The sequence below is a fragment of the Coptis chinensis genome, chromosome 9 (genome assembly GCF_015680905.1).
Source record: "Coptis chinensis isolate HL-2020 chromosome 9, ASM1568090v1, whole genome shotgun sequence".
Classification (NCBI taxonomy): Eukaryota; Viridiplantae; Streptophyta; class Magnoliopsida; order Ranunculales; family Ranunculaceae; genus Coptis; species Coptis chinensis.
This window is the reverse complement of record NC_141464.1, coordinates 32,012,624-32,028,366: the sequence shown is the minus strand read 5'-3', so window position 1 is coordinate 32,028,366 and position 15,743 is coordinate 32,012,624. Positions and strand designations below refer to the sequence as shown.

Here is a 15,743-nt window from a genome sequence, read left to right as displayed (position 1 = left end):
TTTCAAAGCAAGTTAGAAGTTTGCAACTACTCTTCAACATCTAATATCTCCTCTTTCACCAAATTGCAAGCATCACAGCCCTTACCTTATCTTTTGTTTTATGGCTGGGATTGCATCACACAATCATTAGGTGAGGTTCTTTGGTTAGCTATGAATAAATAATAGGAAAATAAAAGACCATTGATCGATGTAAGACCATGTTAAGTTCTTAGTGATGTCCACGTTTTAAAAGTTATAACTCATGTAATTTCCGTTCACTGAGAAACTTTGAATACAATGGTTTGCTAACATTGTTAAATAACAAGTGAAAACTTTCTTACTCTTAAAATTGTTCTTCAATTACATTCATTTTTCTCCATTGTTATGTTAACAAGTTTGGGATTAATTTGAAAGGAATCGAACTTATAATCTTCAGTTAATTATATTTGTAACTTCATAATGTTACTGTTTCGGCAAAAACTAACACTAGGAACTATATACTGTTAATTTTCAGGGAACTAAAACTAACCCATTATATATACTAGCCAATTAGCCCGCCTGCGGCCGGGCCTGCTACATCGATAGTTCAGTTTTTATTTTTATCAAACTATTAACAACTGCAATATAGGCATACAGGCAGTACCCAACATTACCTGCCATTAGCTGCATTACCTACCATTGGTAGAGTATTGACTGACCTTCCTCCATTGAAATATAATTAACGCATGAGTTGTATAAAAAATTAATAGCGGGCTGCCATATGAAATTAATTTTCCTTTGTACTAATTCTTTTGAGGAGTAAGTATAATGATTCTTTCAAGGAATAATAAGTATAAACAAATTGATCAGTATATGTATATTCTTATTTGCTATAAATTTCTGATGTATATATGAATTTCTAAGGATTCATCGTGATTTTGTTAAGTGTGAGGTTGTGGGGCAGAGTTTTATGCTTCATCAGATTAGGAAGTTGGTCGGGCTTGCAGTTGCTATCATGAGGGATTGCGCACCGGAGTCTTTGATTGAAACAGCTCTGCAGAAGTAAGTACTTTTCGGTTTCTATATTTCTCCGTGATCTTGAATTCCAACAATAACTTCTTTATGCATATGCAATTTCTTGAGAACCTCACTGATGCTCATTCTGTTGACAGCTGAATGTGATGAGCATGCAACACCAATTTCTAGTACGGAAGTCAGGCACTCTCTCATTCCATCTGTCATGCATATCTGCTCTTCAACACCATTATCACCATTTGGAATCTCTTGAAGAACAAAACATGTATCTAAAATGTCCATCAATCCCACACTTAAGTTTACTTTACAAAAGTTGTGAAGGTTTAGGCTATCGTCAAACATTGCATCAGTTGGTCTCTTTCCTGTAAACGTCTCCAACAACATTACTCCATAGCTGTACACATCTCTTTGTGTAGAGACCTCTGCACCCATTACATACTTTACACAACATTCATTGCTTTCTTAAGTACGATCATAGATTTCAAAAAATTCACAACAACTAATTAAAATAGTTAAACCCATACCTAGAGGGATATACCCAAGAGTTCCTCTTACGCCCATTGAACTTGTTTCGCTTTCAACAAAAATGCTAGTGTTCCCGTGAAAAAACTTTGCTAGTTCAAAGTCAGCAACATAGGCGACTATGTCATCATTGAGAAGGACGTTGCTTGGTTTCAGATCACAGTGAACAATTGGCGTTGGACAATAACTATGAAGATAATCCAATGTAGAAGCAACATCAACCGCTATATTTAACCTTTGGATAAGGTTCAAGTTTCTCGAAGGCCTTCGTGATCTATCTGATGAGCTTCGATGCAACCAACTTTCTAAGCTTCCATTTGTTATGAATTCAAAAACTAAAGCCTTAAAGTCATTACCTTCGAAATCAATACTGGCGCAAACAGTCTTGATTTTCAATAAATTCTGATGTCGAACCTTTCTCAAGACTTCACACTCGGCCATGAAACTCTTGGATGCACCTCTTTCCATGAGGTTGAGCACCTTCAATGCTATAATACTTTCATCTCTATTAAGAACACCTTTATATACATATCCAAAATTTCCCGTACCAATCAAGTTTTGTGGAGAAAAACCATTTTCGTTGGAGACTACTTTTCCAAAAGAGTTTTGAAGAAAGATTTACTCGACGCTTTTGCTTCAAGCAAAATGCAAGAAACAGGAATGATATACTTAACAGAGGGAGAAGAACACCAAGTATCACCTTTAAAGCAAGAGACATTTCCTTTTTCTTTGACATTTGGATAGGGCATTTCGGCAAATGAAGTTCGGTAACACCCCCGCATAAGTTACTGTTTCCACCAATTGAATATGCACTCACATTTTCAAAGATTCCTCTTATTGGTACGTCACCCTCAAAGTTATTGAATGATAGATTTAAACTTTCCAGAGCACCAAGGTTTTCAAGAAGTTTAGGAATTTTTCCTGACAGGTTATTTCGTGAAAGATCGATATCTTCAATATCTTTCAAACCGCCAAAAGAAGAGGGGACGACTCCTTGAATGAAATTACCTTGTAAATAAATATCGAAAAACAAAATGAAATTCAGTAACTCAACTATGCCTTTGGCTCATTATTATCAGAACTCACGAAAAGCATCGCTAATGGGCATTTTACAATACAGATTAGGCAACATTACCCCTATGGTCTTTCCAATGAAACAGCCTTTTAAGATGACAACTTGAACAACCCATACATTCCTATCAAGGGTAAAAAATCTGTCTTCAATCCACATAGAGTGTAAAAGATTGGCATGAGCAACACCGAAATAAAGCAAATTAACTTCTCTTCTAATGCGGATCCTAAAGGTGGTCCATATGGTATAGCCAAACCGAATATAAATGGTGCCATTACATAACCTTGCCCAAAGGATCCGACTAACAAATGTAAACGCTTAGCAACAAAGATAATAAAACTACATAGGTAAATTTCCTTGACCGGTTTTCCTTCCGAGTCTTTTTGATGACCCATAATCTTTCTTTGGTCGGACCAAAACACAAAGAATGGCTAGCAAGAAAGCACCTGATGTTATGGATCCTAAGGTATTTGCAAATGCTTTTTCTCCTTTGAACATGAAACTAATCTTAAAAATTACAATAGAAACCACTAAACAGATATCAGATATTAAAGATGAAGAGGAGGCTAGATGACCAAGCTCCGAATTGAGAATCTTGAGGTCACTGAGGAAGCAAGTAATAACAGGAAGGCAGACATAGACTCTGTACCAACTACAATGCTAAGCACTCTTGATATGTTAGTGTCAACATTCACACAGATTCTTAGGACAATAGTCGCTAAAACACCAAATGTAAAAGGAATTATGTATCCTAAGATACCTATTGCTATGGCTCTCCTTCCATTGCAAAATAATGTTATGATCCATTTTACTCCAATAAGAAATTGGAAAATTGTGAAGCCAAACAATCCAAAAGTTTCAAGTACAACTTTTCCTCCTGTCTGGGAATACTATTCTCGTGAACTCCTTACTCCGACCGAGGAATGAAGGACCGAAAGATCGACCACCCCGAAAACATCGACGAAATAATAATGTCAAGAGCACGTTATATCGTAGACTTAAGTATACTTTTCCTTTTGTTTTCATAGTGACGCAAGAGTATGTGCATGTGTTTTTACTATTTGGCCTCTATATGCCTTTTGACTCGATTGATTTGTTTATTTCTAGTACACGGACTCCGCAGGGTGAGATTGTTAAAGATCTCTACCATCGGAGCTAATTAACATTGATATTTACTATCATCCATGTTTTAGTTTCCCAAAATGATCATATATATTCTCTCCTTTTTGTAATTCAAAACTATCCTTTTAACTATTTTATCAGGACAGGATAGAACTGCAATACTCAAATATGTTAATCAAGCCATTTTAAGGGCCTCCACATCGTGATCCTAGATTACTCTGAATTATAATATTAGCAGCTTTGATGAACCTAAGGTTAAGGTATCAAAAGAATGTGTTCCTTATCTTGCAAACAATATGAGTCGGCCATGTCTATGTCCAGGCCAGGCAGTTGAAAATAATATAGTTTAAAGTGGACAAACATAAATAGTTGAACTGGTTTCCTTATAGTCCATGATTCTACCTTTAGAATGTTTACCCAGTTATGGCAATCAGCGTTATGGAGAATCCAAAAATTATAATACAAATCCAATGTTTATCGATCGGGAACAAATCCTTATACCTGCAGCTATTCACGGTGGATCGATCCACATTTTAATGAGACTACGACCAATTCAACAACGAAGAGGCTTAAATATATGCAGGAAAATAAGAACTAATTAAGAAGACTCAAAGAAACTGTTTAGCATTTTGTCCTACCTCTCGCTTCTAAGATCGCTTCGATATCCGATCCTTTTGCATCATCTATCAAGAATAAAGATAAAAGAACTAACAAAGACAAAACATATGTCATTCAATTAATATTTAATTAAACAATGATTATAAAAATTAGACAACATAAGAAGCAAATCTGAAATATACCCCGATGAATAAGCAAAGGAACATACCCCTCATATCGCTCAACGAAGAAATGTCATATAGCGGAGGCCAATCCTCCTTCTCGGCAACAAATGAGCAAAGATCTTTAAAATGTTTCAAGGCATGACTCACATCAAACATCCATGGGAATATCATCTGTAGTAGTAAACCAAGATGTCAATAAGATGAATCCAAGAAATACAAGAAACACCTAATAGTATGTCTTTGAGGCGCAGAAATTATACAAAAAGAAAATAAAAAAGAGAACATGATTCCTTTGGGTAAACAGAAAAACTACTTTTTATGTGAAGATTATGATTTCTACCTAATAGTATGTCCAGCTGCTTCTATTAGCTCCCATGTAAAATGCATATAATAGTTTTATTAATGGAGATAATCTAATGTGACAGAGCCTCTTAAAAGTATCACCAAATGACCACATGCTTCTATTCTAGGGGAATACTCATGAGACACAATCGCCCTGGAATACTCATTATTTTCAGAGAGATTTTGAGAGATGGTTTGGAATTTGGAAGTGAGAAAGGGTGAGCGGTTTGTTTAATAAGTTGGGTGAAATGTTTTTGGATTTTGAGTAGCCCAAACAAATGCAGCACTGGTTGGGGAGAAACAGTGCTAGTTCCATTAATGAGCTTTTGCTTAATATTTCATGGTAATGGCGGTGAATAAGAAGAAGTGGTAGGTGTTTTTTTTTTTTTTTTTTTTTTTTTTTGTCTAGTGAAGAGTTTTGTTTGGGTTACGAACAATTGAAATCTGCAAAAGGTTGAGGCTGGGGCTGACACGATTAACAACATTTACAACTGTGCGCCACCATCGAAAGTACACAAACTCCCCTACCTCTTTGCCTTGCGTGAGTTTGACACACACCATCCATTATATCAAAGACTGAGGATACCTCCGGAACATGAGATCTCGGTTTGGATTTGGGTATCCCGAGTAACAATTATTAATTGCATAGATGCTTTTAGCTTTAAAGAAATTGTTTTGATATGAAAATGCTTTTGATGAGGCAGACCTTACCCAAGGAACTGACTTCGCGATTCAACCCTCGTGATAAAACATAAAATTGATAGTTTACCTACGAAATGAATGATGAACTCAAAACGTAAGTAAACTAAAACTATCTTACGTGCCTATATTTATCAAAGTTTCTACTCTCAATCCTATAAGATATAGTGGAGTAGGAAATTCGTTCCACTCTTAGTCCTTCCAAGATGTCGTGTTCTCTACGATAAGTAAACTTAACTCTAAAGTCTAATGAGAGATTTACGAAATGGCAACTAGACTACGATGCAACTACCCACAAGATGCAATTAGTCGACTATTTAAACACTATGGGAATGCTACGTTGATTCTATGATAATGAGTTAGAGGGGGATTGATTCCACCTTAACTCGACTTAATCCTACTAACGACGAATCGTCGTTATCCGAATTGAACTGCTTCGCAGAACAATCTGGTTACTCCTAATCCCTAATTACACATAACATTTCTACCAATTCATAACTAGCATGTGAACAATTACACCCATTCTCATGGTGAACTAATCGTTTCTAGAGTGGAAAGGAAATTACGACGACTCTCTACGATAATCGAATCAAGCCTTCATCAAGGCTTCAGCCCCTCTAATGGAGGTTTAGCCGAGAATCATTACGCAATCATTTCCGATTAAATTAAAACTAAACATACTATAAAGAATTGAATTTTACTAATCTAAATTAAACAATACTTAAATTCTAATTAATAACTAAGAATTGAATAGCAAGTAATAAATAAAATTGGATCTAACAATTGTAAATGACAAGAATCGAAATTGACAAATAGCTATTTTATTTATCAAACTAATTAAGAACAATGATTCTAAGAGTTTAATCTAAAACAAGAATTGAATATAAACTAAACTTAATTTAATTAAATAAAAACTAGATCTATAATTATCTATTGTTTTAGGTCTAACTAGCTACCATTAACAAAGAGTCAAGCTCTTGTTTTTATACTTTCAGATCCAAAAATCGTGCATGGGCTTGGAGCCATGTTTTGGGCCAGAGAATCAGGCCCAAAACCCAATTTTTTCAGTCCAAAAAGGCCTCTTCAGCTGCAGTTGACTTCAACAGACTTTTCGTCCACTTCTGCTACTCTGATTGGGTCAAGGATTAGACCATTGGAAAGCTCTTTCCGAGCCGGTCGTTTTGACATAAGGTAGGCCCAATTCCGAGGTCTGAGTCCAAAGATACGGCCTTTAGAAATTCTGCTGATTTTGTGTGCTATTTCTGCCCGCGTTGACTTTTCAGCTTTTGACCAGGCTTTAGAAAGGCTTTGTCTTCTTGAATCTTAGCCTTTAATCACAGAACTCCTTAGCAACCGACCTTTGCTCCTTTATCTCGCTAAAGTGACACATTTATGCACATAATGGATTTTGAAGCCTGAAATGCATAAAAACACGTAATCAGTACTAACTCTTAATTATTACTCACATAATTGGTCTAAAAGTATGATGATTAAGGGGTTAAAACTACAGTTTTGGGCTCTTATCAAACCACCCCTAAACAGTATTTTGCTTGTCCTCAAGCAAAGATGAGAAATTAGAATAAGTGACCAAAAATGGAGTTCTATCTACTCTCGTTTCGCTGAGTGCGATTGCGTTGACCATATGCAACAAGGCCTTAAATCACTAGGAATTCCCTAGTGGACGAGTTATAGCCTCGTGAGAGTTTTCTAGTGAAGGTACTCACAAACTTCATCTATACTACAATGACTAAGAAATAAAACTATTGTTTCCTTATTCATGCTTTAAATTAACTATACCTCTCACTAGCAATGCATATAGAGTAATCAAGTCGAATCCTAAGCTAATATATGCATAATAATCAATCATCTACAATAAACATATATACAATGAGCAATACTATGAAATGTCTAGCAGGTTCGTTTCTGAAACTCGGAATAACGTCCTTAAGTAGGTTCTCACAATAATAGTCAAGATACAACACTCTGATTTTTCAACTCAAGTTTCGTTACTCCAGTGTGCAGTGGGCACACTTTATCTTACAATCTAAATGACAACAAGGAAGCCGGAGTCGATCAAACACATCTGCCACTTACTATCACATTAGCCTATTCCTAATTGAGCTAGATGTCTTTATTAGGTGTTGCGGGGATTAGGAGATGGTTTAAGAAGGAAGGAAATGGATATTCAAAAAGGACAAGTCTGAGATAATAGAGTCTTCCTATTATGTAACTAGAGAAAACCTTGTTATTTACTTTTGCTTCTACACTTTGTTTCCATCCTTAGCCATATTTTTCTTTTTCTTTTCTTTGGCTTTTGACTCCCTTTTATTCTATTTTTGGAGTTTATATTTATTTCTATTTTTTTTTCTTTTCTTTGGATGTAAACTTCTTTCCTTTATTTTCTGAAGCAATTAACTAACTTTTGTTTACACAGGTTTTTCTCTTCTTCTTTCTTCCTCATTCTATTCTCAGACTTATCTAAATTGGGTAGGTTGATTTTTATTTTTTTTATTTTGTTTTGTTTTGTAACAGGGTAAAGGATTTGTGGTTTATGAAAGGCTAAAGAAAGGCTCAGAGGGGCGACTAGCGGAAAATAATTCATAGGTTTGAGTTTCTGGCTATATCGATTCAAAGAGGGCCTAAATTCTCGTTTAGGATATGGCATAGTGATCAAGCAAGTGGACGTGTGATTTCTCTATCCGGATTTTACTTCTCCCTTGTGTCATTTCTCAAATGTTTCGCTCATATAAGGCTTTAGGCTATATTCTCACAGGGATTTGTAGAATAAGTACTCTAGCCTAGATTTCGTAAACTTCATGCTAACAATCATAGATACTCATGTAATATATTTATAGATAGATGCACGATTATTACCTACATATTAACCTAAGTTTCTAAAAATTATTCTGAATGCAAAAGCTACGTGAGACTTCTAGATTATTAGGAGCATAGAGAAGGAAAACAATACCACTATTCCTAAGTGTATAGTATGAACTTATTTATTTATATTTTTGAATTTTTTTGAAATTTTAACTAAAAAACAAGTGCATATTATACCTATCTATATCCTTACAGATGCCTTAATTACACGTGTTTCTATGCCCCCCCAAACAAGAAGCATGCTTTGTCCTCAAAGCATTTAAATAAAGAGGGTAGGAAAAATACCATTGAAGCGCATGAAATTCAGAAACATCTGCAAAACAAGGTTAGAACGTACTAATATAGGAAATAAAAAGCGACGAACTCTATACGAAGTTTTACCCATTATGGGGTTAACAAGAATGAAATTGCTTGGGACATAAGCGGACACTAACTAGAATTAAAACTTACCTTATCTCCCCGCTTTTACTCATCATCTTCCTCATCCTCTTCTTCTATAAAGAAGTGAGGTTCCTTCAGCCTCTGCCATGCCATGATAATTTGCCGGGCTTCCCGCCATTTATCATCTATTATTGCTAACCTATTAAAGCCACTTGGTCTGACGGGGTGTAGGGTGCAACCCGATGAGGTTGTATCCTCCACCATTGCCAAGTCATTACGCGGAAAAGATCGAATAATACTATTGGTGGGTCGCATGCGATTAATCGACCGTAATCCAATCCGTGAAACGTGTACAAAAAATAGGAAAGAAACACAGCATAATACGAGAAATTAGAACAGGCATAAGAAGGTACTTATGCCACATGCTATGGGAACGAGCTAAACTAGATGATAACTATAAAATGAATAGTCTACCTACGAAATGAACGATGAATTCAATCCGTAAGTAAACTAAAACTGGACTTTTGAACCTTATTTTTATCAAAGCTTCTACTCTCGATGCGAATTGCACTAAGTGGAGTAGGAAGTTCGTTCCACTCCTAGTTCCCTAGCATGGATTGTTTTCTAAGTCTAAGAAATCAGTCTTAAGTCTACTGAGAGCTTTACGAAATAAGTAACTAGACTACGCTGGAACTTACCCACAAGATACAACTAGTCAATTAAATAAACGACTATGAAATTACTATGTGATTCTATGATAAGGAGTTAGAGGGGGAATTGATTCCACCTTAACTCAACTTAATCCACTACCGAATAATCGTCAGTAATCCGAATTGAATCGCTACGCTTGAACAATTGGTTATTCCTAATCCCTAATTACACATGGCATTTCTACCAATTCATAACTAGCATGTGAACAATTAAACCCATTCTCATGGTGAACTAATTATTTCGGTGTAGAATAGAAATTACGGCGACTTCTACGATAAACGGATTCAAGCTTTCATCAAGGCTTCTCAACCCCTCAAATGGAGGTTTAGCCTTGAATCATTACGCAATCATTTCCATTTAGATTAAAACTAAACATAATATAAAGCATTGAAATTTACTTAATTTAAACAATAATGAAATCTAATTTAATGACTAAAATGAAATAAGGACAGGAATTGAAATTATATCTAGAATTGGAAATGACAAAATCGAAATTGATAAAGAATACTACTTTATTGATCTAATCAAATTGAAGAGGAAGATTCAAAGGTTTAATCTAATACAATAATTTAAATGGAACTAAACTTAATTAAAACAATTAAATCTAGATCTAGAAGCTATTCTAATGGCTACTTTCTATATAAGCTATCTACCCTAATTATCTACTAAATAATCTACCATTAACAATGAGCTTCCTAACCTAATTGCCATTAACAAAGAGTCAAGCTTTTGTTTTTATACATCCAGATCCAAAAATCGTGCATGGGCTTGGAGCCATGTTTTGGGCCAGAGAATCAGGCCCAAACCCAGTCTTCGATCCAAAAGGCCTCTTCACTTTGGGATACGGCTTCAACAGACTTTTCGTCCACTTTTGCTCCTCTGATTGGGTCAAGGCTTGGACCATTGCAAAGCTCTTTTCGAGCCGGTCGTTTTGACATAAGGTAGGCCCAATTCGAGGTCTGAGTCCAAAGATATGGCATTCGAAGTTCTCACGACTTTTGCTCCTTTATCTCGCTAAAAGTGGCACATTTACGCACATAATGGACTTTGAAGCCCGAAATGCATAAAACACGTAATCAGTATTAACTCTTACTTATTATTCACATAATTGGTCTAATAGTATGATTATTAAGGGGTTAAAACTACAGTTTTGGGCTCTTATCAAACCACCCCCAAACAAAGATTTTGCTTGTCCTCAAGCAAAGATGAGAAATTAGAATAAGTGACCAAAAATGGAGTTCTAACTACTCGTTTTATTTTGGCTGAGTGTGATTGCATTGACCATATGCAACAAGGCCTTAAACCACTAGGAATTCCCTAGTGGACGAAGTTATAACCTCGTGAGAGTTTTCCGATGAAGGTACTCACAAACTTCATCTATACTACAACGACTAAGAAAATAAAACTATTGTTTCCTTATTCATGCTCAACTATCTATACATCTCTCTAGCAATTGAATAAGAATAACCAAGTCAGAAACCTAAGTTAATATATGCATAATAATCTATCATCTACAATAAACATATACACTGATGAGTAGTACTATAAAATGTTTAGCGGGGTTTGTTTTCGAGAACTTCGGAATAGTGTCCTTAAGTAGGTTCTCACAATAATAGTCAAGAAACAACACTCTGATTTTTCCACTCAAGTTTAAGCTACTCCGATTAATGCAAGTGGGCACACTTTACCTTACAATCTCAATGACAACAAGGAAGCGGGATCGATCAAACACATCTGCCACTTACTATCACACTAACCTATTCCTAATTGAGCTAGAGGTCTTTATTAGGTGTTACGGGGATTAGGAGATGGTTTAAGAAGGAAGGAAATGGATATTCAAAGGGACAAGTCTGAGATAATAGAGTCTTCATATTACGTAACTAGAGAAACCTTGTTATTTACTTTTGCTTCTACACTTTGTTTCCATCCTTAGCCATATTTTTCTTTTTCTTTTCTTTGGCTTTTGACTCCCTTTTATTCTATTTTTGGAGTTTTTATTTTATTTCTATTTTTTTTATTTTTCTTTTCTTTGGATGGAAACTTCTTTTCTTTATTTTCTGAAGCAACTAACTAATTTTTGTTTACACAGGTTTTTCTCTTCTTCTTTCTTCACTCATTCTATTCTCAGACTTATTCTAAATTGGGTGGGTTGATTTATTTATTTTTTATTTTGTTTTGTTTTTGTAACAGGGTAAAGGAATTGTGGTTTATGGAAGGGCTAATGAAAGGCTCAGAGGGGCGACTAGCGGAACATAATTCATAGGTTTGAATTTCTGGCTATATCGATCCAAAGAGGGCCTAAATTCTCGCTTAGGATATGGTTTAGTGATCAAGCAAGTGGACGTGTGATATCTCTATCCGGATTTTACTTCTCCCTTGTGTCATTTCTCAAATGTTTAAACTCATATAAGGCTTTAGGCTATATTCTCACAGATTTGTAGAATAAGTACTCTAGCCTAGATTTCAAAACTTATCGCTAACAATCATAGATACTCATGTAATATATTTATAGATAGATGTAAAGATTATTACCTATATATTAACCTAAGTTTCTAACAATTATTCTGACGCCAAATGACTACGTTGAGACTTCTAGATTGTTAAGAGCATGGAGAAAGAAACAATACCAATATTCCTAAGTGTATAGCATAACTTATTTATTTATATTTTTGAATTTTTGAAATTTTAACTAGAAAACAAATGCATATTATACATATTTATATCCTAACAGATGTCTTAATTACACGTGTTTCTATGCCCCCCCCCCCAAACAAGAAGCATGCTTTGTCCTCAAAGCATTTAAATAAAGAGGGTAGGAAAAATACCATTGAAACGCGTGAAATTCAGAAACATCTGCAAAACAAGGTTAGAATGTACTAATATAGGAAATAAAAACTGACGCAACTCTATAAGAGTTCCACCCATTATGGGGTTAACAGAATTAAATTGCTTGGGACATAAGCAGACACTAACAGAAACTAAAACTTACCTCCACTCCGTTTATTCGTCATCTTAGGTCATCCTCTACTTCTATAAAAGAAGTGAGGCTCCTTTTAAGGCCTGCCATGCTATGATAATTTGCCGGGCTTCACGCCATTTATCATCTATGGTTGCTAACCTATTAAGTGCCACTTGGTCCGATGGGGTGTAGGGTGCAACCTGGTGAGGTTGTATCCGCCACCCTTGCCAAGTCATTGCGGAAAGATCGAATAATACTATTGGTGGGTCGCACCGTGTCTACCCTAATCCAATCCGTGAAACGTGTACAAAAACAGGAAAGAAACATAGCATAATACGTGAAATTAGAACAGGGCATAAGAAGGTACTTATGCCTCATGGTATGGGCTCGTGCTAAACTAGACATCAAAGTTCCGGAAGGTCATAGAACCGGGCGTCCCGTGGCTAAAAAAAGGAAAACGCGCAAGTGGCGCCATTCACGTAAGAAAAAACGCCATTCCCCTAAAATGTTTAGCATAATCCAAAACATAACAGTTCCTATGTTCATGGACGGGGCTACCAAGGGCAACGTTATAGTCCCCTTGGTCCTCAATCTGAAAAATGCCTGCCCCATAAGCTTCGCGGCAAAAACTCATAAGTGTAGACATGCATATTATCGACCCAATAGCACCATGGGTCTTGTATCTCAGCGGGCATAGCAAGTCCAAGAACAAATGCTAGCAAGAACCCGGGTAATTTCCATTGGTTCATCGTCAATGTTGATGGAGAACACTTGTTCTCCATCCGGTCTCTCAAAGAAAATGCGCTATTATAAAAATAAGATGCAAGTCTTTGGAGAATAAAGTTCACCCGGTCTTACCATAAGAGGTTCCCGGCCAACGTATGTGATCACCTCGTGAAACCAAGCACCGTAAGTAGTGCTTTGGAACAAATCTTCGAAAAGACTGTTCGGTATTATTATAGGAGATGTCATCTCAAAACTACGCCTGGAACAGCTGCAAAACAACCGGGCATAACTTCGCGGAAAACTGGAATTTTTCCGGTCCACGGAAGTCGTATGCCGAAGGCCAAACTAGGCGCGAGTCGCTCTTTGTATTTTGGAATTCAGTGTTTGAGCCGAAGTCTCGCTTGACTTGAAGCGGCGCGGCCTCGAGCAAAATTTTCTCGTCGTGTAGAAGTGTAGAGCGGCTCCTCCTCACAGAAGCGCCGCCCGAAAGGTGCAGATTTGTGAAAATGGAGACGAAACGTGGGAATCGAGGGTGTGAAGGGTGCGTGATGGAAGTTAGATGTAGTGTGAGTTGTGAGTGTAGAATGTATGAAGTTTATATAGGTTTTAAGTTGCTAAAACGGTTCGAAGTTGCCAAAAGTATTTACGCGGTTTCGAAATCCTAAAATTTCCAAACCCGAAAACGGAAACAACTCATTTTCTTGATTCTAATTCAAACCCAGTATCTTGTAGGTTGATTTTATGATTGAATGTACCTATTTAATCTAGATTTCATCCTACAATGATTCTCAATCATAGATATGCCTAAACGGCCATAATTTCACCTTACTCCGCAATAAATTCTAACACTTTAGGGTTATATAAAAATAAAGCTTGAATTGATAAAACCACCCCCAAACAAGTTGGGAAGGTGGGATCAATATGAAACAACCACACATACCGAAAATAACCCCTTATATTAAAATTTTCATTCGAGTACTTTCACTACAAAATTCAAATTACGAAAATAAAAGTTACATTACAATAAAACAACAAAAATAAATAAAACAACAACCACTATCAATCCTCGGACTCTAAAACACCTCGCCATCGGTGGCGGGGGCACACTCTCTAGTGGTGGCTCCGGGCTCCCCGGCGGTCCAGCAGCGTCGTCCCGTCGGACGGCGCTCATGCCCTAAATGCCGAGTCCTCGAGCGAGAATCCGATGAGGTGGGAAGCGTGCAAGCATATCCACTCTAAACCGGGGGCTTCCATCTCCGACCTGCGCTTTCATCTCTCATCCTCTCTCTCGGTGCGGATCTCGAAGTTGTGATGAATAGTCGCCGTCGAGTCCGGAGGTCTGCACAGATAGTGTTTAGTGAACGATGCCCCTATGAAGCACGGCCATGCGTTACGCGATCGGACCAACACCTCTCGGAAGGCATCCGTATCAAAGCAAGTCACGTCCTCCTCATCCTCCTCCGAATCATCCTCATCCTCCTCCTCTACTTCATCCTGTTTCCTATCCGGCGGGCAATATCCAAATATTGTTGGACACACTCCCTATAGATCACGCGGTTACGGTGCGGGGTAATGTAAATCCTATCGACGCGGAGTCGCTTTCATCTTGACATGATCTTGGTAATTAACACGGGAAGAGGTGCCAAAGACTTTCCGACCCCCTAATCATGCTTTCGGCAAAACTCCAAGATACAAAAATCGTACTTCTCTCTGGAGTACCCATAAGATGTGGAGGCAGGGCGCACCGATGTCACCGACCTTGTCCTTCCCTAGGACATTCCGACCAATCGAAATTAGTAGCCACCGGTGGTTGGTCCCGAGGATGCTGGCGAACACAATGGGAGTTTGTATTGTAGCTCCCATTGATGACGATCCACGCCCATCAAAGGCTCTACCCTGTCAAACCGGGCTCTGTAAAGTGGCATCCGGATGGATTCTAGGCGGAATGCCTAGAATCTCGACCAACATCCAATGAGTCAACTCCTTCCTCTTCTTCCTTACCAACACAAAAATCCTACTCCCCTCCAACTCTCCGGTGTTGTAGAACCGTCGGACCAAGTCTTCGTGGGTAGAAGGCTTGAAAATACCATAAACTACTCCGCCTCTACTAGCCATTTCGTCACCGTAAAAACGGTAGCGAAGTGGTCGGCGATGAAAACTTGCTCCCATTAAAATTCGGCGTTGTTGAGCCATTTGAAGTTTGAATACGGTTTGGGGTTTGTAGAAGGTGTAGGAGTAATGAGGAAAGACCTTACTGATAAAAAACGATGGTGGTGGCGATGTAGTGGCGGCGCAGCACCAAATTTTTATTTTTTCGGTGGTTTTTTGTTGGGTTAAATTGGTGGAGGTGGTGTGGTTTTGTTTTAGAGGAGATTTGGGTTGGGATTTGATTTTGGGTGTGAGTTATTTTGGTTTTCTTTTTAATTTTGATTTTTTTTTTAGGTTTTGGAGCTTTGTTAATGGCGGAATGGAGGAAGAAACGATGAACTGTAGGTGAGGGTAAGGGCGCGGTCGCGCTGTCGGTGGGCGCGGGTGGTGGGCGCGGGTTGGGCCC

At 37.5% G+C, this 15,743-nt stretch overlaps 1 pseudogene; it reads right to left on the bottom strand.

Moving 5' to 3' along the window:
- Positions 1-1,038: 1,038 nt before the first annotated feature.
- Positions 1,039-1,956, bottom strand: LOC147475571 (putative LRR receptor-like serine/threonine-protein kinase At3g47570 pseudogene; annotated as a pseudogene).
- Positions 1,957-15,743: the final 13,787 nt, after the last annotated feature.